A 26,010-nucleotide genomic window follows, 5' to 3' on the forward strand; every position below is an offset into this window, starting at 1 on the left:
TTTTGAACATTTCGGAAGTCAAATGGACTTCTGGAATAATAATTATATTATTATTATTATTATTATTATTATTGGTGGTACGGGGGGAAACTAAAGCTTTGGTCATAGGGATGAAGTTCTGCCCATACTCCTTTCAAATGTATTTTTAAAGATCTCATAGAATCATAGAACTGCAGAGTTTGAAGGAACCGCAAGGGTCATCTCGTCCAACCCCCTGCAATGCAGGAATCTCAGCTAAAGCATCCATGACAGGAGGCTATCCAAGCTGCACTTAAAAACCTTCAAGGAAGGAGAGTCCACAACCTCCCATGGGAGACCATTCCACTGTCAAACAGCTCTTACCATCAGAAATTATTCCTGATGTTTAGTCCGAATATCCTTTCTTTCCACTTGAAGCCATTTGTTCAAGTCCTACCCTACAGAGCAGGAGAAAACAAGCTTTTTTTGTCCCTTCCAACTCTACCATTCTATGATTTAAAGTTTTACAATTTCTCCACCACAACTCAAATAATGTTATCTAGAGACTTGGGCATGCCTTTGGTAAACAAATATTTCAAATACTTGGGAGGTTACATCACTAAAACTCTGAGCAACTTATTTGTGATGAATAATGACACAATATGGAAGGCATTTCTAGTAGGTTTGCATCGATGAAATAAGCCGACTTATTGCTTATCTACTTGTATTGCTACTTTTAAAAAGATGGTTTCAGCAAAGCTTTCATTTGTGTTCTATGTCTGAGACATAGCCAGGCAGTAAGTAGCCCAAGATCACCCAGGGCACTATTCGTAGATGAGTGCTACTTGTATTCGTTGATGAGTGCTACTGGTCTCCAACACCCTAGTCTGTTAAATATCGTTCCACATTCTGGAAAGAAGGCACAGAAGTGAATAAGTCAAGAGGGGTCATCTTTTTCCACATGGTTTTTTTGGCTTAGTTAGGCACTAACTACTTATAAAACAGCAATGTTTTAGTGTCCATAGCTTTGCAAGCTATGAGGATTGGAAGAAAGCTAGAACAATCTACCCTTGCCTAAGAAGAAGAGTAGAAGAGTTTGGATTTGATATCCCGCTTTATCACTACCCTAAGGAGTTTCAAAGCAGTGAACAATCTCCTTCCCTCCCCCACAACAAACACTCTGTGAAGTGAGTGAGGCTGAGAGACTTCAGAGAAGTGTGACTAGCCCAAGGTCACCCAGCAGCTGCATGTGGAGGAGCGGGGACGTGAACCCAGTTCTCCAGATTACGAATCTACCACTCTTAACCACTACACCACACTGGCTCTCTTTTCCCCGCATTTTCCCTGCCTAGGTGGAGTCCCACTGACATGACCCCCTTGGACACATACTGCCCTACCAGGTCAGAGGCTACCAGCTACCACTGCCATTGTACCAGGCTTAAAGCCATCAGGTCCCCAGACTCTGAGCTTTCGTTTTTAGAAGAACCAGTCTCTAGCCCTCCAAGGAAAAAATGTTACAAAAAGAAATGTGCAGGTATCTCTCTGAGCAGGGCCATCTTAAGCATATCCGGTGCCGTGGTACAAAGATCCCTCTGCCCGCCCCCTTTTCCCAGAGTTGCCGACCTTTTTTAGGGACGTGCCCAGATTTGCGGGGCTGGAGGAGGCGGGCAGCGGCTAGAGGGCAGCTCCTCCAGCGGGGAAGAGGTGGAGGCTGGACGTGGTGGCTCCCAGCTCAGCTGGCTGCTTCGTGCCATGATGGCCACGGCAAGCAGAGTCTCCGGGCGCAGTGCTGCTTCAGCGTGGCATGGTGGGCGAGGGCAAGGGCAAGGGCAGAGAGCTGATGCCAGGAGGTGCCCTCTAGAACTTGGCACCCTGCTGCCCTGCGCCACTAGCCTCTATGGGTAAGACGTCCCTGCCTCTGAGACAAGTCAGCCTGGCTCTTCATGTCTTTCTGTGTTCCCACCCAATGAATGAAATGAATGTTGCCATTGACTCAGTCGTTGCTTGGCAGAGAGACAGGAGCTTGGTCACAGAGATCTGCGAATAAGTTTCAAATCTGTATTTTTTTGACATTCATTTTAATGAGTGGAATAAAGTGTTTTATCTGCGTTGACACGATAACAGAGTAGCTTTCTTGGCTTCCGCAGCTGAAGAGCCATCACTTTTTTCAGGAAGTTGGCATTATGAAATATGCGCTGACATGGAGCTAAATCTCATTTTACCTGGCAGCACACTTCATGCTTGCCACAGTCAGAATCATGGTGTATTCCCTTGCACTTTTTCTTAGGCATGCATTCACCTCCGATTAACTTACAACCTGTTCCTTTAGCAGTTTCTGTAAAGGGGGGAAATGGCCACACATTTAGAAGAGATGAATAAGAAGGGTAAAATTCTTATTTGACTGACAGGCTGATCAACAATGTCACAAACATGGCTGAACCTCAGGTTATAATTCTTTCCCTTCGACTCCAAAAATTCCATATAATAAAAAAAAAAAAACCAGGTTAAGAAGCTACCTTAGGACATGTTAGAGCAAGTGAGAAAGGACCATTTGTTTCCAGGAACTGTGAGAAGATTCTTGAAGATTCTCCAAGCATTCAGGTGCAAGATTGTTTAGTCTACAGCAGCTATAAATAGCTATGGGGCACTGTGGCATTTCCTAGGTATGTGACATCATACCGGGTTCATAAGGAAAGGGTTAACTAATTGTAAAATGACTAACCAATGGGAACCCAAGGGGAGTTAGAGTTAGAGTTAGGGTGGTTGAGAAGTCAGCCTGGAGTTAGAGAAGAGACAGAGAGGATAAGTCTGTGGGTTGGGCTAGTCTGATTTGCGAGAGTGAGAGAATTTGTTAAGAGGAGTCAGTCAAACAGTTTATATAATCAGTCAGAAGGTATTAGGAAGGTATAGGCAGGTAAAGAAACTAAAGTTAAGAAAGTGACAAGAATATTATCTGAGAAACCATAAACTTGTTAATGCTTATAAAATAAACTTGTTTATTTGGTCCAGTTTTAACAACTGTCTTGACTCAGTGTTTTACCCAAGAGTAACGGGTTGGTGATAGCGGGGAAGCGAGCACAGTGGTGGCACAGGGATCAATAGACTGTTAAATGTCCAGGGACCCTGTGTGATCGCCCCAGGCATTTATCTATGGACATGTGTGATTCCCACAGGGGAGAGACTGCTGAGCTGTGTGCAAGCAGTATTTAGGACTGAAGTGTGCCTTACTATCAGTGCGGTAGAAAAGTTGTAAATAGTCTTCTACCAACAAGATGGTTATTGCCTTTCAAGGAAGCAGTGCTTGACTGAGCTTTATTGCTTCCTCGAGTGTTTTACTGCCATCACCTGTGTGCAATTTGGACATTCAATGCTTAAGCTGTGCAGTTGTTACTCTGCCACGCAAGGGAGCTAGCATCCACACAAGGAAGTGTTGCTAGACCACCCTCAAGATTTACAGTTGCAGATTGTGAAATCTTCTTCATGACAGCTCACACTGCCTAACTGTCCAGCACAGAGGGGGGAGTGACAGAAGGAACTGAGAGAAGGGAAAGGGGGTGGCAGAAAGAGGAGGAACAGACCAAGCAAAAATGGGTGACTGAAAGAGATAGAGCAGAGCCATGGAAGAATAAGGGAAGGGGGAATGAAAGAGAGAAGGAATAGGTGGTGCTCGAAGAGAGCAAAAGAAAAGAATGAGGCAGCCTAGATTTATCACTTTAAATTAGGTAAAGGGAAAGGGACCCCTGACCATTAGGTCCAGTCGTGACCGAATCTGGGGTTGTGGCACTCATCTTGCTTTATTGGCCGAGGGAGCCAGCGTACAGCGTACAGCATGACTAAGCCACTTCTGGCGAACCAGAGCAACGCATGGAAACACTGTTTACCTTCCCACCGGAGCGGTACCTATTTATCTACTTGCACTATGAGGTGCTTTCGAACTGCTAGGTTGGCAGGAGCAGGGACTGAGCAACGGGAGCTCACCCCGTCGCAGGGATTCAAAACGCTGACCTTCTGATCAGCAAGTCCTAGGCTCTGTGGTTTAACCCACAGTGTTACGGGTGTCACCCAATTAAAACAAATTTACTGTATGACTTTTAGAGAATGAATTGATTGGTAGTTTTTTGAGAAACCTTCACAAGCGTGGAACAATAGTTCAAAAGCCAGAAGTGCAAGCTGCCTGTACATGATGCACTGATGTGTAGCATATCTATAGAGACATCCCACAAGGGTGAAAATGGGATTCATCCCACCTACAGTTTTTTAAAGGATGTTATCCCAAATTACGGTATATATTTTTTTAAATGCTGCCTGTGGAAGTGCAGCCATCTGTCTTTAATTGATTAAAACCATTGAACTGATTGGTCTAGTTTAGGGCTAGAGAATCTGGGTCCTGGGTCCAAATGTTGCTGTCAGCCTCAACCAGCAAAGCCAGTGGTTAGGAATGATGAGAATCATAGTTAACTGTTCTTATTTGTATTTCATTTTTTCCCTTTGTTCGGTATGTTACCTTGAAACCCTGCCAATGAAAAAGAAGGGGTATAAATGTAATAATAATAAGAAGAAGAAGAAGAAGAAGAAGAAGAAGAAGAAGAAGAAGAAGAAGATGATGATGATGATGATGATGTCAGGGGCTGGCAAGAGTTGCCTGGTGAAGGGGCAAGGAGAGAGGGAACCCAGGAGGACTCCCCTGCTGAAAGCCTGAGGACCCAGACCTGACAGGCCTCATAAGGACTGCTGCTGCGGCTGCTGCCCAGCAAGAACTGGTGTATTTGGGGAAAAGTTTTGTTGGGAGTTTTTGCTGTTGTTACTGATATTAAATGATACTAACTAAATGGCCTCGGCCCAGTATACCTGAAGGAGCGTCTCCAACCCCATCGTTCAGCCCGGACACTGAGGTCCAGCGCCAAGGGCCTTCTGGCGGTTCCCTTACTGCAAGAAGCAAAGCTACAGGGAACCAGGCAGAGGGCCTTCTCGGTAGTGGCGCCCGCCCAACAGATGTCAAAGAGATAAACAACTACCTGACATTTAGAAGACATCTGAAGACAGCCCTGTTCACGGAAGTTTTTAATGTATGACATTTTAATGTATTTTTAATCTTTGTTGGAAGCCACCCAGAGTGGTTGGGGAAACCCAGCCAGACTGGCGGGGTACAAAAAATATAGTAGTAGTAGTAGTAGTAGTAGTAGTAGTAGTAGTAGTAGTATATTACTGATATTAACTTTGTAAGCAGCCTTGAGCATTGTTTTAACTGTGGAAAGGTGGCAAGTTGTGGGGTAACAACAACAACAACAACTTATTATTTATACCCCGCCCATTTGGCTGGGTTTCCCCAGCCACTCGGGGAGACTTCCAAAAAAATATTAAAAATACAATAAAACATCAAACATTAAAAACTTCCCTGAACAGGACTGCCTTCAGACTGCCTTCCATGTCACACATGAGGAGAAACCATCCCTCTTCCACAATTCTTTCACCAGTGCCAGAAGTAACTCCGAGGCAGCTGCTGGAAGACTCTGAATCGGAGTCTTGGCTCAATTCCAAAGAGATGGCATACAGCGTCTCCACCCTCACCCCCCCCCCAATAACCTTTCCATTTAAACTTTCTTAGGGTGCAAGGGGACAAAGCCACAGTGCAGAAGCTGGCCACACTGGTAGCAGATGCCTTCTAACCTCATTTTATTCTTCGTATATGTCTTACCTCCAGAAAAGAAAAGCATCATAGAAATGGCAAGCATGAGAAGCCAGCGCAAAGGCATTGTTGAAGCTTGAACGGCAAGAGCAGACTATAGAGGCAGAATGCTCTGTGTCTTTTGGAAGGCTGAAGGTCCACTATTTATAGTACTTTCTGAGACATTAACCTGTAAACCTTGTGCATGAATGATTCTGATCCGATGCATTCGATAGCAGAAAATACCCCTCAAGTTAATTACAGTGTACATTGCACTTTATTATTCGGGAAGCTATTACGTTCTAAGAACATAAAGTAAACCTCATGATATTAGGCACAAGGTTTAATAATCATTAAAGGGTTCAGCAACATTGGTTGTTTTAAAACACGGGTAGGCAAACTGAGGCCTGGGGGCTGGATCTGGCCCAATCGCCTTTTAACCTCGGCCAGCAGATGGTCCGGGAATCAGCATGTTTTTACATGAGTAGAATGTGTCTTTTCATTTAAAATGCATCTCTGGGTTATTTGTGGGGCCTGCCTGGTGTTTTTACATGAGTAGAATGTGAAGAAACTGAAATTGACCAATTCTATGAAGACTTACAACACCTTATAGAAATGGAGGAGGCTCGTAACATTATACAGGAGGCAGCAACGAAAACCATCCCAATGAAAAGGAAATGCAAGAAAGCAAAGTGGATGTCCAACGAGGCCTTACAAATAGCAGGGGAGAGAAGGCAAGCAAAATGTGAGGGAGATAGTGAAAGATACAGGAAATTGAATGCAGATTTCCAGAACATAGCAAGGAGAGGCAAGAAGGCCTTCTTAAACGAGCAATGCAAAGAAATAGAGGGAAACAATAGAATGGGAAAAACCAGAGATCTGTTCCAGAAAATTGGAGATATGAAAGGAACATTTCGTACAAAGACTACCATAATAAAAGACAAAAGGACCTAACAGAAGCAGAAGACATCAAGAAGAGGTGGCAAGAATACACAGAGGAATTATACCAGAAAGATATGGATGTCTCGTTCACCCCAGGTAGTGTGGTTGCTGACCTTGAGCCAGACATCCTGGAGAATGAAGTCAAATGGGCCTTAGAAAGGACTGCAAATAACAAGGCCAGTGGAAGTGATGATATTCCAACTGAACTATTTAAAATTTTAAACGATGATGCTGTTAAGGTGCTACACTCAATATGCCAGCAAATTTGGAAAACTCAGCAGTGGCCAGAGGATTGGAGAAGATCAGTCTACATCCCAATCCCAAAGAAGGGCAGTGCCAAACATGGGTAGGCAAACTAAGGCCTGGGGGCCGGATCCGGCCCAATCGCCTTTTAAACGCAGCCAGCTGATGGTCAGGGAATCAGCATGTTTTTACATGAGTAGAATGTGTCCTTTTATTTAAAATACATCTCTGGGTTATTTGTGGGGCATAGGAATTCATTCATTATTTTTTTCAAAATACTGTCCAGCCCCCCACAAGATCTGAGGGACCGTGGACCGGCCCCCTGCTGAAAAAGCTTGCTAACCCCTGTTTTAAAAGGTCATTCATACTATTAAAAATATTTCCTGCTTTGGTTTGTTATGCTCCATGGCTGCTACCCCACAAGTAGACACAGTGTACCAAAGCAAGGAAATGCTGAACAGTACATTAACCTGATGAAATCTACAGGATCCAGTTGATGGTAAATTTGGTTTCATGCCTTTTGGATGAAAATTGAGTAAAGCTCAGAAGCCTGATTGTTGTAATTCATCCTGGGACCTTAGTGTTAAGGGTGGAGGTATGAAATAAAGCAAGCCAGCAAATAAATAAATATAAAAATCTGTTGCTTCTTTTCTTTTAGCTTCTTTTCCTCTCTTTTTTGCAGGAAAATACAGTTCAAACCTTTTCCCCTCCTCTCCTGCAATCCGGAGGGGAAATCTCCTGTTTGACGTTAGGATTTGAGTCCTTTTAAAGACGTCTTTCAAAGTTTTAGCTTACAGTCTCTTTGCTTTGATCTATATACAAGAAACGGAAGGCGGACTTCCTGTTTATACCTCCCCGTTTCGGTGCCGAATTAGCTCTTTTCCTTCGTTTAAATCCAATTTTTTCCTACTCACGGGTAGTTGCTTTTTGTAGCCAAATTGTCCCAGGAAAAATTCAGCGCTCTCCGATAACAGCTGTGCGGCTTCGCTCCACGGAAGAAGCAGTCCACTCACAGCACCGCGCCACTCACCCCGCTTCGCTCCGGAGCCCAAAAAAAAGGGTTCCTTCGCAGATTGGGGGGGCGCTGAAGGTGCCCACTGAGTCCCACGTTCACAGGCTTCACCCGCCTGTGATTTTTAGAGGGGTCCCCGCTTCGCCACAGCGGTCAGACCCGATCCCGGAGAGCTGGTCCCTCAGAGACAGAGGGAATCCGCCATTACCAATGGCGCTAACCCGGCAGTCCTCCAGTGTCTTCTCATTATGAAATCTCTCCTGGTTGAGAGCTTGTGGGTGCTCTCTGAGCACCACAACCTCCCCTTTTCTTCAGATAGCTATTGAGGATCCTAGTATAGCCGTGTTGGGTCTCTTCTCATCATTGAGCTCTCCCTGGGGATTGCCTGCCAATTTCCTCTTCTCTGCTCTCGCCCCAAGTTATTTCTGTAAGGAATTTTAAGCTTGTTAAAAGTTCTGTGAGATACCTTGAAGACTAACCAGTCCTATCCAGAAGCCATCCTCGTGGAATCTAGTGGGGTTACTTCTTATGGTATGTATGGTTATTGTAATCCACACTAAAAATTGTAATGGCAGGGACCCCTTCTAAAACTAGGTTATACTTTTTCTGATGGTCAGGTGTCCCTTTACCTTTTTTTTTACTTACAGAACTGGGACGCAGGTGGTGCTGTGGGTCAAACCACAGAGCCTAGGACTTGCCGATCAGAAGGTCGGCAGTTTGAATCCCCACGACGGAGTGAGCTCCCATTGCTCGGTCCCTGCTCCTGCCAAGCTAGCAGTTTGAAAGCATGTCAAAGTGCAAGTAGATAAATAGGTACCGCTCTGGTGGGAAGGTAAATGGTGTTTCTGTGCGCTGCTCTGGTTCACCAGAAGCAGCTTAGACATGCTGGCCACATGACCCGGAAGCTGTCTGTGGACAAACGCCGGCTCCCTTGGCCAATAAAGCGAGATGAGCACCACAACCCCAGAGTCGGTCATGACGACCTAATGGTCAGGGGTCCCTTTACCTTTACTTACAGAACTGCCATGCTTTAGTGGCTAGAGCTTTGCAAAAGAGGAGAATTGGGAGAAAACCAGAACAACCTGGCTCCACCTTGGCCCATACCCTATCCCACCAGATCCAGGGGCTACCAATTACCACTGCTGATGTACCAGACTAACAGCCAGAAGGGTCCCAGACTCCAAGAAAAAATATTATGAAAAGAAATGTCAGGTATAATTCTTCCTGGCTCGTCTTTTCTTTCTGTGTCTTAGGCCAGTGAATGAAATCAGAGTGGTCACTGACTCAGCCGGGACTGTCTCCTACGGTGTATCACTCTCATTGCTTTGCAGAGGTAAAAAAAACCTGGCCATAGGCAGTGCCTTGTGATCTGCAAATGAGTTTCGAATTCGTATTTTTGGCATACATTTATTAAGTGGAATACAGCGCTGTGTTAACATGAGCACAACTTAGCTCTCTTCGCTTTCCCATGGAAGATCCATCTCTTTTTTTCAAGAAACTGAGGCTAAGATATACCATGCAATAACGTGGAAGTTGAATCTCATTATAGCTGGCAGCACACCTCATGCTTGCCGCAGTCAGAATCAGTATGTATCTTCTGACAGTTTTTTTTAGGAATGCAGCTACCTCCGATTGTCTTACAACCAGTTCCTTTAGATTCTCCTGGAAGAAAGGGAAATGACAACAAATTTAGGCAGATGAATAAGGAGGATAAGATTCTGACTTGGAGGACAGGCTGATCAAACACCTCTGGAGCGCAGGTGAATAATTATTTCTCCTCCTCCACCCTCAGTTCAAGAATGCCATATCATATGAACACATCAAAAAGCTACCTTATTCCAGGTCATTCTGGGTATCTAGCCCAGAGGGAGGGGTGACAGAAGGACATGAAAAGGAGGGTGGCAGAAAGAGAGGGAGAAACAGAAAGAAGGGAGAGAGAGAATGTACTGATGAAAGAGAAAAAGATAAAGAGTGAGATAACACAGAGAGATTTTGTGCAGTAAATTGCTTTCCATATTTTACATAGTTATTTTAATTAGAGATGTCACTCAATTTTTTAAAAAGTGGGGGGTTTTAATTGATTGTATTTTGATAAATTTGCATAGTTCATAAGCAAGATTCATAATCTGCCTGGATATGATGCACTGATGTGTATCATCTTTGAGGAGACATTTCTCCAGAGTGAACATGTACTGCTTTCCATTTGCAGTTTTTAAAAGGACGTTCTACCAAATTTTAAAAAAATGATGCCTGTTGAAATGGGGTCACCTATTCTTACAGGTTCAGTACACCTGGGGCCAATTCCAAACAGGTGGCATTGGTGGGAAGGAAGCAAACACAGCCTCACCTCCATCCTCATCACCTTAACCATCACTCCTAACCTTTCTGTTAAGAATATGCCAGGCTGCAAGGAGACAAAGCTACAGAACACAAGCTAGCCATGCTGGTAGTAAATGCCTTCCAACCCCATTTCATTGTTCTGTCATTTATGTCTGAATATTTGAATTCCTGTGGGTTAAACCACAGAGCCTAGGGCTTGCCGATCAGAAGGTCGGCGGTTTGAATCCCTGTGATGGGGTGAGCTCCCATTGTTCAGGCCCAGCTGCTGCCCACCTAGCAGTTCGAAAGCACACCAGTGCAAGTAGATAAATAGGTACCGCTCCAGCAGGAAGGTAAACAGCGTTTCCGAGCGCTGCTCTGGTTCGCCAGAAGCGGCTAAGTCTTGCTGGCCACATAACCCGGAAGCTGTACGCCGGCTCCCTCGGCCAATGAAGCAAGATGAGCATCGCAACCCCTAAGTTGGTCACAACTGGACCTAATGGTCAGGGGCCCCTTTACCTTTACCTTTATTTGAATTCCAGTGCATATCTTACCTCCAGAAAAGGGAAGCAACACAGAAAGGACAAGCATGAGAAGCCAACGCAAAGGCATTGTTAAAGCTCGACTTGAATCTCACGTCAAACAGCAAGAGTGGACTTCAGAGTCAGAATGCTCTGGTGATACTTCTGTGTCTTCTGGAAGACTGACTGCCCACCTATTTATTAGAATTCATGATATACTGATGCGTAACCGCTTGGCATATGATGACAGAAAATATTCATCAAGCTGAAGTCCATCCGTCCGTCCCCCCAAAAATAATTAATTACTGTATTCATTACATGTTATTCTTCAAGAAGCCATACTATTCAAGGAACAGAAAGTAAAGGTCATGGCATTAAGCACATTTACTCAACGCTCAAGAGTTCATAAGCATCTATTGTTTTAAAAGTTTCTATGCATATATTATTTTTGACAGTCTATTGGCTAGTTTAGCCTCCTTCAGTAGACTACTTTCCGTATAGGTAAACCTGGATGCTGTAATACATATTTAGAAGGAACTCAGCTCATCAAAATCCTTTCTCCTTTTTACTTGAGAGTTGACTTAAGATATGCTCCCCACCCCCCTGTCAATTTGAGAAAAAGTGGCATAGCCAAGAAACTCACTCGGTGACCTTGGGACAATTAAGAGCGGTCAAATTGAAACAGGGGGCCATGTTTCTGTAGATTGTATTCAGAGAAGAAGAAGAGGAAGAAGAAGAGTTTGGATTTGATATCCCGCCTTTCACTCCCTTTAAGGAGTCTCAAAGCGGCTAACATTCTCCTTTCCCTTCCTCCCCCACAACAAACACCCTGTGAGGTGAGTGGGGCTGAGAGACTTCAGAGAAGTGTGACTGGCCCAAGGTCACCCAGCAGCTGCATGTGGAGGAGCGGAGACGCAAACCCGGTTCCCCAGATTACGAGACTACCGCTCTTAACCACTACACCACACTGGCTCTCAGAGCCCCTCTCATAACTCGGCTTGTATGGAAGAATACTATTTACATTACCTCTTGTCTGTCTGGAATTCATATGTTACTAGAAATGTAGCTAGATTTTGTGCAATTGCCATTGCTCAAAGAAAGCAAAAGATTGTACAGCTGTACAAACCATCATAAACCGTTAGAGCTCATTTTCTTGTTCGTTTAAACTTTTAATTGTGTTTTTATTCTCTTGGACGTGTATTTTAAGTCCACTTAATTAGTAATATTGATTGTTAAATCCCATATTGATTATTTATGTAAATAATTATGCATTCATTTTTGTTTTAGTATGCTGGCTTTTTTGTTGTTGTTGTTTAGTCGTTTAGTCGTGTCCGACTCTTCGTGACCCCCTGGACCAGAGCACGCCAGGCACTCCTGTCTTCCACTGCCTCCCGCAGTTTGGTCAAACTCATGCTGGTAGCTCCGAGAACACTGTCCAACCATCTCATCCTCTGTTGTCCCCTTCTCCTTGTGCCCTCCATCTTTCCCAACATCAGGGTCTTTCCCAGGGAGTCTTCTCTTCTCATGAGGTGGCCAAAATATTGGAGCCTCAGCTTCAGAATCTTTCCTTCCAGTGAGCACTCGGGGCTGATTTCCTTCCGAATGGATAGGTTTGATCTTCTTGCAGTCCATGGGACTTTCAAGAGTCTCCTCCATAATTCAAAAGCATCAATTCTTCAGTGATCAGCCTTCTTTATGGTCCAACTCTCACTTCCATACATCACTACTGGGAAAACCATATCTTTAACTATACGGACCTTATGCTGGCTGTTTTGCTGTAACAATAAACATTCATTGACCTTGGGACAGTCATAGCCTAACCAACCTCACAGGGTGAGGAAGATTTTTGAAAGGGAAAGGGAACCATTGTATGCTGTCAAGTTGGTAGGCTCTCCCACACAAGACACAGTCTCTGACAGTTTTATTACTTCAGATTTATTCAGCAATTAATGGGCTCAGCAGTCTGAGCTTCATAACTCATTCATCACTTTTGGAGTCAGTTTGGAGCCAGATCTAGCCTCTTTTCCCGGTGGAAGCAAGGTACTCCCTGCCTCTTCCACCTCCTTTTTCCTGTCATTCGCTTTTTGGCTAAACAATTCAATCTGTGGTTTTTGAGAGACTCTATCGCTAGCCTGTATTCCTGAGCGAGATAAGTTTATCTCACTTTCACTGTGCAAAGGAGTCAGATTCCTACTTCTCTCTGGCTCTTCCCACTCCAATTCGGGTTCTTTTTTGTCTGCCAGCTCTGGCTCTCCCCCCTCACCTTCGGATTCCATTCCGTCTGTCAGAAAGGGAACATCTCTGACATATGCCATGGTTATAAGGTGCGATATAAATGTGATATAATAATGTAATGTAATATAATATGTCCCATCATATTGGTGGCATGCAGGGGCAGTATCCAATTGCTGGAGGGGAAGTTGTGGGGATTTGAACAAGGTAAGTGCAAAGTGTTTAATGGTCGTTGTATTTGTGTTCGTTTAAAAACCAATTAAAAATTGTGTTTTTTAAAACAAAAAAGCCCATGGGACAAGACCTACTGCTGTTCTCCTTAGGGCTGACACTCAGCGAAGTCTGCACAAATCATGTTTTTCCTGATAAAGGGTTAACTCCAACTTTGAATGGTGCAAATTACTGCCAGGTCACTCTTGACAGCTATTGAATGAAACTAGAGCTGTCATTGACTCAGCTCTGACTCTCTGCTGCAGTATAGCACCAGTGTCTGCAAGAACTGAGGCACAGAGAGTGCCTGTGATCTGCAATGCAGCACCCATCTGCTGTGAATCTAGTGGCTTTCCGTCTAAAGTGGTGGCCCAGCAGCCAGGGCAGCAAAGCATTAGCTCAGCTCCCATAGCAAGCACCACTATGGTGTAAACAGGGTGAGCAAGTGACTTGAAACTGTGGTGGTAGCAAGCAGCAGTCGTGCCATGCCACAATTGGCCAAGGTCGCAATGATGACAACTGCTATTGTTGGGCCACCAAGGGCTGCCTGACCATGTGAAGCCCTGGAAGCATGTTGTGTTATATTTTCCAATTATTTCAAGGATTTAATAGGTTCATATCCTCCTCAAAATGGATGCAATAGGTTTAGATATCCCATCTGGACAGGGCAACATCTGGCCTTCTCTGAGGGCCCCGTTCCTGCCTCACTCCACCTGGCCCAAGGCAGGACCTGACAGGCTTCTGAACAACAGAGAGGGTTCTTTTTAAAAATGTTTTAAAATTATTCTTTTACTCTTTTTTAGTTTTGGGGTGGGATAAATGTTGAGTTGGGGTTAGGGATTTGTTTAATTTTAGTATGACTGTAACTTTTTATTATAATTTTTCGTTTCTATTGTTTTATTGGTTTTTTGTGTGGGTTGTATTTTGTTTTTAAAGGGCAGGGTCAGGGCTGCCTGGCAGTGGGACCCAGCCAACAGAATGGCTGGGGCAGGTTCCACAGGGGGGGAATGTATTGGGACACCCGATCTCAGTGATCATGGGCAGGAGGGGGAGTTACGCTAAGACCAGACCATGTCATTACCGAGGAAGCATTATTTAGTCACTGTTTGAGGACTATCTCTGCCTCCAGGTCTGGTCTTGACCAGATGGATACTGGAATCAGCAAGGGAGACCCACATGACCTGAAGGTGCTGATGTGCAATGCCAGGTCAATTACTCGTAAGATCACTGCCATCCATGACTTGATCATGGATGGAGGACTTGACCTGGCATGTGTAATAGAGACTTGGTTGGATGAAGCAGATGGGCATGTCCTTGCTGCTGCTTGTTTGTTTAGTATGTCTTCACATGCCTCTGTTGGCTATTTGCAGTGTAGTAGCGCTGCAGAGAGCTTGCTGGGGAGACCATGCATTAAAAAGGGACTCAAAAAATAACTTAAACAAGGTTTTAATAACAAAAACAAGAACTCCATTTACACTAAATACATCAAGAACAAACCAGACCCAACCACCAACCCACCCCCCAGGGTAATGGGAGAGCTAGGTGCTGCTCCTTATATACTACACCCATGCTGACACTCCTTAATCAAATACAACTCAGCAGCACCTGCTATGTTTCACAGCTGTAAAGCTGGGTCTCGTTATTTTGCTCTGGCCCTTGCTCTGGCCCCTTAAAGACATACACATCAGGTGGTACAATGATGAACCTTTACATTTAAAGAAACCATTCAACAGCCTCAAGCCTTTCATTGCGCAGTTTTGCTCTTCTAAATAAAGTTTGTCCATGTCAGCAGACTTGGGTCACTGATTTATGTCACACCAGAGGTTGGAGGATCTTCGCAGTGTGACAGCAGGAAGCAGAAGATTCAGCTGGGGGCTAGCCAACTGGCCGTTCGACCCCTAGATGCCAACATTAACTACTCATGAGTCAGGTGGAAGAAAGAATCCAGAAAACTTATTTACTGCAGTAAAGAGTTTCAGCATGATTGATTCACAAAGGTTGGAACCCCACACCAGAGCCCGGGGTGGGGGGTTATAGGTTTATTCCACAAAGAATTAGCATCCAGGAGATAAGCCAAGCCCCAGCCCAGTATACCTGAAGGAGCGTTCTGCCCGGACGCTGATGTCCAGCGCCGAGGGCCTTCTGGCGGTTCCCTCATTGCGAGAAGCAAAGCCACAGGGAACCAGGCAGAGGGCCTTCTCGGTAGTGACACCCACCCTGTGGAACGCCCTTCCAGCAGATGTCAAAGAGAGAAACAACTACCTGACATTCAGAAGACATCTTAAGGCAGCCCTGTTCAGGGAAGTTTTTAATGTGTGACATCTTAGTGTATTTTTGGTCTTTGTGGAAGCCACCCAGAGTGGCTGGGAAAACCCAGCCAGATGGGCGGGGTACAAATAATAAATTATTATTATTATTATTATTATTATTATTATTATTATTATTATTATTGGAAATCTCCAGTTTCTTTCAATGCTTTGACCTCCCAGTTTTAATAATAATAATAAAACTGTTGTGCCAATGACTTACTGTGTCATTTTTCATAAATGCAAACAGGAAGGAAGAGGTGTTTTCTGTCTTTCATTGCTCTCTTGCAAGTTTGGGGAAAACCACCAAATTGCCTTGTGTGCCCGGGATTTATTCCCTTCACTCCTTATAACTGTATTTCCCCCATTTTCCCCGAGAAACTGGAAACAAGGAAACAATAGCAAGATTATTAAAAGAACACAACAAATAGAGTGTGCATGGAGAGATACATAATTTTCCCTGTGCTATCGACCCAGTGTTAACCAGGCAATTCCTTGCAGGAACAACTGCTGTGGAATGGACGTAGTGGCCAGGAGGGTGGTGGAAGGAAATTTGCTCCTGATCACCAAAACCGCAACTCTCCTATTTTAGTAGCCAAGGACACATCAATAACTATCTGAAGGAACGGCGAGGTTTTCATGCTCTGGGAGCATCCACAAGTTGGCTGCTCTCCCAACTTTAGGAGATTTCATAACAAAAACAAGCTGCTGAGTCAGATCTGTATTCCATCTAACTCAGTATTGTTTTCATTTTTCTTTATTTGTTTTATATAATGCCCCACAAAAGTTCCAGGGCAAGTTAAAAGATTTCAAAAATATGCCCCCTTTCTGGAGTCATCCTAGGCACTTCTGCACACAAGGCATGTGGGCCAGGTGAACCCACTGTAGGTGCCTTCAGCCCCCTCAATCACATACCCTCCAAAGCTATATATAACCCACCCATCTGGCTGGGTTGCCCCGGCCACTCTGGGCAGATTCTAAAACATATGAAAACATAATAAAACATTAAATATTGAAAAACTTCCCTATAAAGGGCTGCCATCATATGACTTGAGGTTTGGATAACTCCATACCCTCCAACAGGGGTGCCAAGTTGAATAAAATATTGTGGGGACCCGGGTAAGCTCTGCCCCACATTGATTGATCACATCTGGTACGCAGGCTGAGACCCTATCTGCCCACGCACTGTCTTGCCAGAGTGGTGCATGCTCTGGTTATCTCCCGCTTGGACTACTGCAATGTGCTCTATGTGGGGCTACCTTCGAAGGTGACCCAGAAACTACAACCAATCAAGAATGCGGCAGCTAGACTGGTGACTGGGAGCGACCGCCGAGACCACATAACACCGGTCTTGAAAGACCTACATTGGCTCCCAGTACGTTTCTGAGCACAATTCAAAGTGTTGGTGCTGGCCTTTAAAGCCCTAAATGGCCTCGGTCCAGTATATCTGAAGGAGCGTCTCCGCCCCCATCGTTCTACCCAGACACTGAGGTCTAGCGCCAAGGGCCTTCTGGCGGTTCCCTCACTGCGAGAAGCCAAGTTACAGGGAAGCAGGCAGAGGGCCTTCTCGGTAGTGGCACCCGCCCTATGGAACGCCCTCCCACCAGATGTCAAACAGAACAACTACCAAACGACATCTGAAGGCAGCCCTGGTTAGGGAAGCTTTTAATGTTTGATGCATTACTGTATTTTACTGAAACCCAGCCAGATGGGTGGGGTATAAATAAATTATGATGACGATGATGATCATGATACAGTGCACACAAAACATTTGAATGGGAATGATCATAAACTTGGGGGGGGGTGTCAACCCTCAAATATTTTATTGTGGGCAGCGAAGTCCCATCAGCCCTTAGCAGACTCTCATGCCCTACAGCATTTCTCTGATGAAAATACAATAGATACATTCTAAGGAAAAATGGGACATTCTGTTATCAAATAAGATATTGGGACAGCTTCTGAAAATCTGGGACTGTCCCCGGAAAATAGGGGCACTTGGAGGGTCTACAATATTTGTGGGAAGGAGGTTGTGCCTCCTCAGTGTTGAGGAGTGGAGGACGCCACGCACGGAGCCGAGCATGGCTCAACTTCAGTGACCGGTTCCTCCAGAGCCCTTGACCTCCTACCACACAGTGTGATGTCTCATGCACAAGTTGCACGCCGAGCCCCCTCAATCTTGGGGGCAACTTGGTGCCTCTGATGTGGGCCTGTATAGGTCATCAGCCAAGTGAATCCTGAAGATTCCATCAGGTTAATGCACTGTTCAGTATTTCCTTGCTTTGGTACAATGTGTCTTCTTGAGTGGTTGTAGTCATGGACCACAATACCCAAAGCAGGAAACAATATATAGACATAAACTTTCAAAACAATAAGTGCTATAAAACCATTGAGCTGAATGGTACTTTCTGTTCTTTGAATATTATGGCTTTCTGAAGAATTATGTTCAACCTATACAGTAATTAATTTTTCCGAGTTCTTCTTGGTGAATAGATTTTGTCATCACGTGTATCATGCCAGGTCATTCATGCAGAGGGCTTCCGTGTCAGTATATCACAAATCCCTATAAATAGTTGGGCATTCACAAGACTCTCACCAGAGCATTCTGCCTCACTAATCTGCTCTTGCTGCTCAACTTAAGATCTGAGTCAAGCTTCAACAATGAAATTGCATTGGCTCTTCATGGTTGCCCTTCTGTTTTCTGGGATGATCGTGTTTTCTGAAGGTAAAACATACACTGAAACTAAAAACATTTGGACATAAATGACAAAACAAAAAAATGGGGTTGGAAGTCATGTAGTATCACCTGGACCATCCATGAGGCAGACTGAGGTAGCTGCATCAGGTGGCATAATTCAACGGGCCGCTCTGTGGGCACCTCCACAGGCGCCTCCTGTGCGAGCAGAAATGGCTGAGGAGGCTACTGGTTTCCAAAGAGATCTCATGGGATCCCATTGAGATGTTTCTGGCATGTGGAAGCCACAGCTGCAAATCCCAAGTTAGGTAGGCTTTGGTGGTGGCACACAGCACGGGGTGCCTTCTTCCCTTTTTGCCTCAGGTGGTGAAACAGTATGGGCCACCGCTGTACATAGACACATTTCATAAATACCTGTAACATCAGTTTAAAAGTTATTTCGAATATCTAGGACTGCTATTTTCCAATGTTTATATTGAACCTGGGATGTTAAACCTTGAAGAGAGAAGTTTGTTCTTTAGAAATCCAGACCTCAATGCTCTGGCACTGAGCTATGGCCCTTCTCTGTAATGTGTGCTAAACTTAGGGGCTCTGGGTAATTCTTCTTTTTGTCCTTTGCCTGATCACAGTTCTTAAGAGAATTGATGAATTTTTCTACTCCACCACATTCTCCACTTGCTTGTTTTTCACAAATATTTACCATATAAGTAAATAGGCACATATTATAAATACCTTTAACACCATTTTAATCAGCATTCCAAATATCTTGTGCTGCCATTATTCAACAGTTATCTTTAATCAAAAATTCCTTGTTCAATCGAATAATTGATTGCAGGATTTTAGCACAACTCTGCTGTCATTCATAGCATTAGAATGCCCTTTGAAACACTAAACCTTGAAATTGTTGGGCCTTACAATATGCTCTACTACACTGAGGAATTTTATTTCTCCTTCCAGCTCTTTTCCATCAGCTTTTCTATTATTCCGCAAAATGTACATATATATTTTTGACAGTTCAGTAATATTTTGTTGATTCCTAGGAGAACCAGTGTGGTGTAGTGGTTAAGAGCGATAGACTCGTAATCTGGTGAACCGGGTTCACATCTCCGGTCCTCCACATGCAGCTGCTGGGTGACCTGGGCTAGTCACACTTCTCTGAAGTCTCTCAGCCCCACTCACCTCACAGAGTGTTTGTTGTGGGGGAGGAAGGGAAAGGAGAATGTTAGCCACTTTGAGACTCCTTCGGGTAGTGATAAAGCAGGGTATCAAATCCAAGCTCTTCTTCTTCTTTTCTACTTGATAATTAATATTTCTATCTTGTCAATCAATTCATAAAGGCTCTCCCTGAAAGGCTCCCATAAAGGCTCAAGGTACCTGTGGACCTTGAGATGTTTCTGGAATATAACTCCCTTCATGGGCTTTGCTGACTGTGGGTGACAACAACATCTGGAGCTAGGCCCCATATTTTCCCATCTCCAGAGCTTTTTTCAGCTTGAACCCACCAGGGCTCAGGTCCAGCACCTCTCAGGTGGCCGCCATTCCCGTTATAACGTATAAGACAACAAGGGAGGCATTTGTGGTGAGTTCCGGCACCTCTTTTCCTAGAAAAATAGCACGGCACATTCCTAAGCTAGATGAATCAGTTAAATATTTTTAATCATATAAGAATGGAGAATTCCACTTCAGAAGGCAGCATTTTTTAATTTGGGAAAAAGTCTTTGAGAATGTTTCCTCTGAGTCTAAGACAATATACATAAGCCCATCATATACAGTTAGTGCATGCATGCTGACTTTGAATTTCCTTACAAGCAAATTTATTGAAATCCAATCAATTCTTCGTCTAAAAGTTACACAGTGACTTAAATTTCTTCAATTGGGTGACAATCCTAATTAAAATAATTATAGAAAATAAGGAAAATACTTCTGTCAACTAGTAATAGGCAACTCCAGTGCACTAGGCAGCAGGGTCCAATTTGGTGACAGCCCAATTTAAAATAAATGTGGAAAATAAGGAAAACAATTTACAGCAATGAATCTCTCCATGCTATCTCACTCTGTTCATTTTCTCTCTTCCAGTCACAGCTTCTCTCTTCATTTGATCAGCCTGCCTTGCAAGTCAGTATCTCATTCTCTTTATTTATCTGTCTAAATTTCTTGCCATTTACTCCTCTTACAGGATCCAAAGGAAAGGCTTGTAAACAACTGGGAGGCAGTTGCATTCCTACCATGTATAAAAAAAATTGCCGCACTAAAGAATACATTGAAGGTTCAGACTGTGAGGAGAATCAAGTGTGCTGTATGAAAGGAAAGACATGTAAAGAACAGGGAGGCAATTGCATTTCTCAGACGGGAAAATGCCCCAGCAACAAATACATCAGCAAAACTGACTGTGGCAGTAGTCAAATGTGCTGTGTGAAAAAATGATGTGCAACTCCAGGCCAGTGCATGTTTCTTAACCTCGACTCCCTGAAAAAAGAGAAGGGTCTTCAGTTGGGGAAGCCAAGAAAGCTTATTTCTGCTCAACACAGATAAAGCAGTGTATTTTACTCATTAAAAATATGTAAAAAATGCAGGTGTGAAAGTCATTATGTGGACAGGCAGAGCCCCCCTAACCCCAGGCGACCCCCAAGCGGAATAATGACTCAAGACAACGTGCTATGGGGTTAAAATTGGCCACAACTTTATTAAGTTTCAGATATAGGGAGACCTTGGCTCAGGCATTGGTGTTTATCCTTCCCAGTCCCCAGTTGGGGACATGGGAGACTTCAGGGTTATCCAGAATGTGTGGGGATTGGGCTGGCTCTGGAGAACAGAGAGCCCGCCCCCCATTTTGCTGCCGTTGGAGGGGAGAGCAATGACGACCTCTCTGCCTATGGCCAGTGCCTCCCCTCCAGACCCCTTTAATTGGGAATCCTGGTAGCACCGCCGCAAGGGGGGCGTGGGTCACCGCTTCACCCTCACCCCCAATTTAGGAAGATAGACTAAAGGATTCCGCCCAAGGTCTGAAACCGCCAAAGTCGTGACGTTTTGCTACGGGAAAGACAAAACCTGCCAATGCAGGAAAATTCCTTTCCAGCCCTTCAGCAGCGATCCTGATGTAGCAGCGCCTGCATACCTGTGGAGAAGAGGTTAACCTGCAAAAGAATGTAGCAACCTGCTTGTGGTTAACGCTTAGCTGGAATGAAATATTCAACGCAGCAATAGAGAAATTAAAATAATAATTTATTTGTCAGACAAATAAATGAGAGGCACAGTGGTATATGGTTACCAAGCTCTGGCCTGGCTCCTGCCATTATGGCCAGCACTTATATTCCCTCAGCCCAGCCCTCTTGCTCCTCCTTTGGCTGCCTCTGTCCAATCAGCCTGGTTGAAATTCCTATTGGCTGCCTGCTAGGACCAATCATAAAAGATACACCCATTTCCTATTGCCTTTTATGGGAGACAAAGAGCTATATTTCCTTCTATTTATAATTGGCAAACAAGTAGCCATTAACCTCGATAAGGCATCTTAATTACCAGATCACCTTTGCCCCCTTACCATTAACCTCTACAAGGCACCTTAATTACCAGATAACCTTTTGCCCTAGACAAGGCGCCTTAACTAACATTTCACCTTTTGCCCTATTGCCCTATTCACTCCAAAACAGATGGTGGCTAATCTTATCTTAAACAGAGATCCTGAGTTCACCTTCTCACACACAGTTATGAAAGATCTCCTTCTTTGGAGCCATATGTCAGGAGTGCTCTGATGGTGTTTCCTGCCTGGCAGGGGGCTGGGCTCAATGGCCCCTGTGGTCTATTTCAACTCTAGGACTCTATGATTCTATGAAATAAGAATCTAACATCTAAATCTCTTACTTTCTAAATCCTTTGCATAGTTACATTTAAGCCAATATATTTAATACATAACATATATAGCTTTTTAAAAGGAAAAGAAATCTTTGCAGAGTAAAAGGATCTCAATTTAAAAAGAAACAAGGAACAGCTTTTAAAACGCTTCCCAAAATACCAGCCAGCCAGATGCTTAGCCTTTTTGACCTTTAGGCAAATGACTCTTTGTATATTGAGAGGCCGAATGGCAAAACCTTACTATTTACCTACCACTTTTACAACTTAGTTGTACTCTACAGCATGCAAGGTCAGTGACCTGCTTCTCAGCCTTTTTATGACCGCAATAAACCAGGGGGCCCTTTGCTTGCCAGCTGCTTGCTGGAGCCGCTTGCTGGTTTTCTGCCTTGGAAGAAACATTATTTTTAGAATTTAGGAACCTGATCAAAATATAAGCCAATATAAGCCTTGATTAAAAATGCAGTCTATATTCAGATGCCTCAAGAAGACTTAACTGAGGGAGGGAGGGGTAGGAGAAGTTCTGGAGCTGACTGCCGCTTCTCAGGGAAGATTCACCTTCTGTTGTGTGGGTCCTTCCCCTTACCTGGCCAATCCCCTGGAAAGGCTTCCCCAGTCGGGATTGGACGATTGGCTGAGGTAGGCAGAGACCTCCAGGTATCCAGCCTGGGGAGGATGAAGCCAGTCCAAACTACCAGGCTTAAAGGAGTTGAAGGACGAATCACTGGCACAGTGCTGGGGAGGTCCATTTATCATCCCATTCAATGTTGAAAATTGGAATGCTTTTTGAAATGGTGTTAAAGATTTTTATAATATGTGTATATTTACCTATATGGTGTGACTACAATATGTTGTTTCTTGAAATTTAAGAATGTTTAATAATAATAATAATAATAATAATAATAATAATAATAATAATAATAATATCTTTATACCCTGCCCATCTGGATGGGTTTCCCCAGCCACTCTGGGTGACTGGATCCGTGGTCTATCTTGTTGTGGAACGGTATGTTAATCAACACAGTCTTCTTCATAAACAGAATAAGGACTTTACTGAAGAAAATAAATTTGTTCATAAACAGCATAGTTAAAGAGCATACACAGAGTGCTCATAACAGCTTTCTTAGTCTTTACAGAGGCACACACCTTAGTTACTGATTAACTGTAGTCCTGGAGCCTCTCTGTCTTCAACAAGACACACACATACTGAGCTGAGACACACACATTATACAGCCAGACTGAGGCCCACAGAGAGGCTTGCTACTTCTATAGGGAACCCAAGTTGAGTCACAAGTCACAGTGACACAGCATTTTACTGCTAACAGTTAGACCTGAAAGATTTGTGTAGGCCTCATAGGCTGCACTGCCTAGGTCTTGCCTGCTTCTCCTCTCAAGAAGCTTTGTCTCATGACACATCTCCTGCAAAGCATCCAGATCCAGCAGATCCATCCTATCTTCTACCCTCCCACCGCTCAATATCTGCAGCTTCACCAGACTGACTTCCAATTTAAACCCTTATCCAGTTCATTCACAATTCAAGGCATCAGTGTAATACATTCACTGTTTCTCCTCAGGTGCAATAAACGTTGTCAGGCTATGGGCAACCTTCACCAGAGGCTTCTTGTTGAGAAGGCCAGGTGATGTCCTGTCCAGACTGGACATCTAAACGTACTGCAACCATGTTTTGGAAGACATGAATCTTTTAAATCATTGAAATAATTGGAAAACATATCACAACGTGCCTCCAGGGCTTCACCCCTTGGAGGCCCAACAATAGCACTTGTCACCATTGGGACCTTGGCCAGTTGCGGCATTGCACAACAGCTTTTGCCTAGCCTGCCAAAGATCACCGAATAGTGTGACCAAATTCCCTAAGTTCCATTGCAGCCAAATACTCCCACAACCCAGTCCAGCTGTTAGGGACAATCTCCTACTGTACCCCAATAACCCTCTGGTTGTACTTATGGCTTCTTGGAAATTTCATCCACCTTAAAAATAAAATAAAATTGTGTTGTTTCCCTCTTGTTGCAGTGCAAATCTGCCCTCTCACTACTACCATTATCTACTTGTGAGTCGGGTTGAAAAAAGAATCCAGAAAGTTTATTTACTGCAGTAAAGTGTTTCAGCGGGATTGCTCCACAAAGGCTGGTACCCCACCCCAGAACCAGGGGGGAGGGGTTACTTATAGGCTTATTCCACGGAGCATTACGATTTCCCCCATTCATATGCACCATTAGCTCATTCCAGGAAGTATACAAGCTGTCATTAGCCAGAACTTATTTAGTTACGTTTCATTTTAGTGCGCCTGTGCTTCTAGCATAAGCATATTCGTATTCAGACCTTCCCATGGATACATTTTGTAGCAAAAGCTCTTGTGCTTTGTATTGTGTATGCTGTGAACCTGCATGTTACGTGTATAGTTGTGTGTATGGCTATTGTCTTTTTGTGATAAGCGTTTTAGCTCCTCTCTTCCCATGGCGGGGGCTACTTGCAAAGTGAAATGCTTTCTCAGCAGTTTCTTAAAAAGAAACTTTGTCTTTAGTTTCCCATTCCAAAAGTATGCTATATGCCTTCTTCAATAATTTACAATTATCATCTATAATATCCCTTTGGAACCTGGAAACCGTGTAAGTAAATCCTCTCTTATTGTCCTCTATAAAGATTTCATTTTGTTGCCTGTGATGCAACCAACTCTGAAGGTGTTCCTTTATCTCATCATAATCTTTAAGTTTTTGCTTTCCTTCTTGATCAGTTAATTGATCTCTATATGTTGGCCATGTTCCTTTCTTTGTTGACACTTTGGTGATAGCCACCACGGGGTTTTAATTTCCAATACAGTGGCACCTTGGGTTACGTACGCTTCAGGTTACATACACTTCAGGTTACAGACTCCGCTAACCCAGAAATATTACCTCGGGTTAAGAACGTTGCTTCAGGATGAGAACAGAAATCGTGCTCTTGCGGCGCGGCAGCAGCGGGAGGCCCCATTAGCTAAAGTGGTGCTTCAGGTTAAGAACAGTTTCAGGTTAAGTAAGGACCTCCGGAACGAATTAAGTACTGTAAATCTTTATATTTTCCCATAGCTTTATTAGAGATTTTCTTATTATATGATTATGAAATCCTTTATGTACTTTTGCTTTTCCATACCCTCTTTATACAGTGGAGTCTAGGGTAATCTTGCCTCCAGTTTATGTCACCCTCAGCTTGAAACCAGAGGAAACCCGAAGTACTAGAATGTGCTACTTCCGGGTGCACGCCGTTCGCACATGTGTAGAAGCACTAAATTGTGTGTGTGCATGCACAGAAGCACTAAATCATGCCACACGTGTGCACAGATGCAACACTTTGGGTAGCATCGTTTTCAGGTTAAAGTGGGGCCTCTGGAACGGTTCCCCGCCGTAACCCGAGGTTCCAGGGTATATCACCAAAGCTTTGGTAAAAGATGACTTCCTTTTTCTGATGTGCCTAGCATTTGGTTCAATAGTTTAGACAAGCCTTTGTTGCACCTCAAGCATTTTCTGCAGGGGAAACTTCCCCTTCTTGGTGGTGCTTTGACTTCCTGCTTTGACTTCCTGCACTGTCTCTAGAGCTTGCAACACAAAGTAGATGGCATGCAGAAAGATATCCCAGATGAAATCCAGGAGAATCTTTATATCTCAGCAGACCTTTTGGAAAAGATACCCTACTTCCTAACCAATCTGATGTCCCTAACATTCAGAAGATTAGCCAAGCCTTTGCTGCAACTCAACTGCTTTCTGTAAAGGAACTCTCCAGTTTCTTCTAATGCTTTGACCTCCCAGTTTCAATAATAATAATAATAATAATAATAATAATAATAATAATAATAATACTGTTGTGCCAATGATTTACTGTGTGATTTTTCATAAATGCAAACAGGAAGGTAGTAGTGGTTTCTTTCTTTCTTTACTCTCTGGAAGGGTTGGGAAAAACCACCAAATTGCTTTGTGTCCCCGGGACCTCTTCCCTTCACTCCTTACAACTGTATTTCCCCCATTTTCCCCAAGTAACTAGAAACAGAACAATAGCAAGAATATTAAAACAAT

The sequence above is a fragment of the Podarcis muralis genome, chromosome 3 (genome assembly GCF_964188315.1).
Source record: "Podarcis muralis chromosome 3, rPodMur119.hap1.1, whole genome shotgun sequence".
Classification (NCBI taxonomy): domain Eukaryota; kingdom Metazoa; phylum Chordata; class Lepidosauria; order Squamata; family Lacertidae; genus Podarcis; species Podarcis muralis.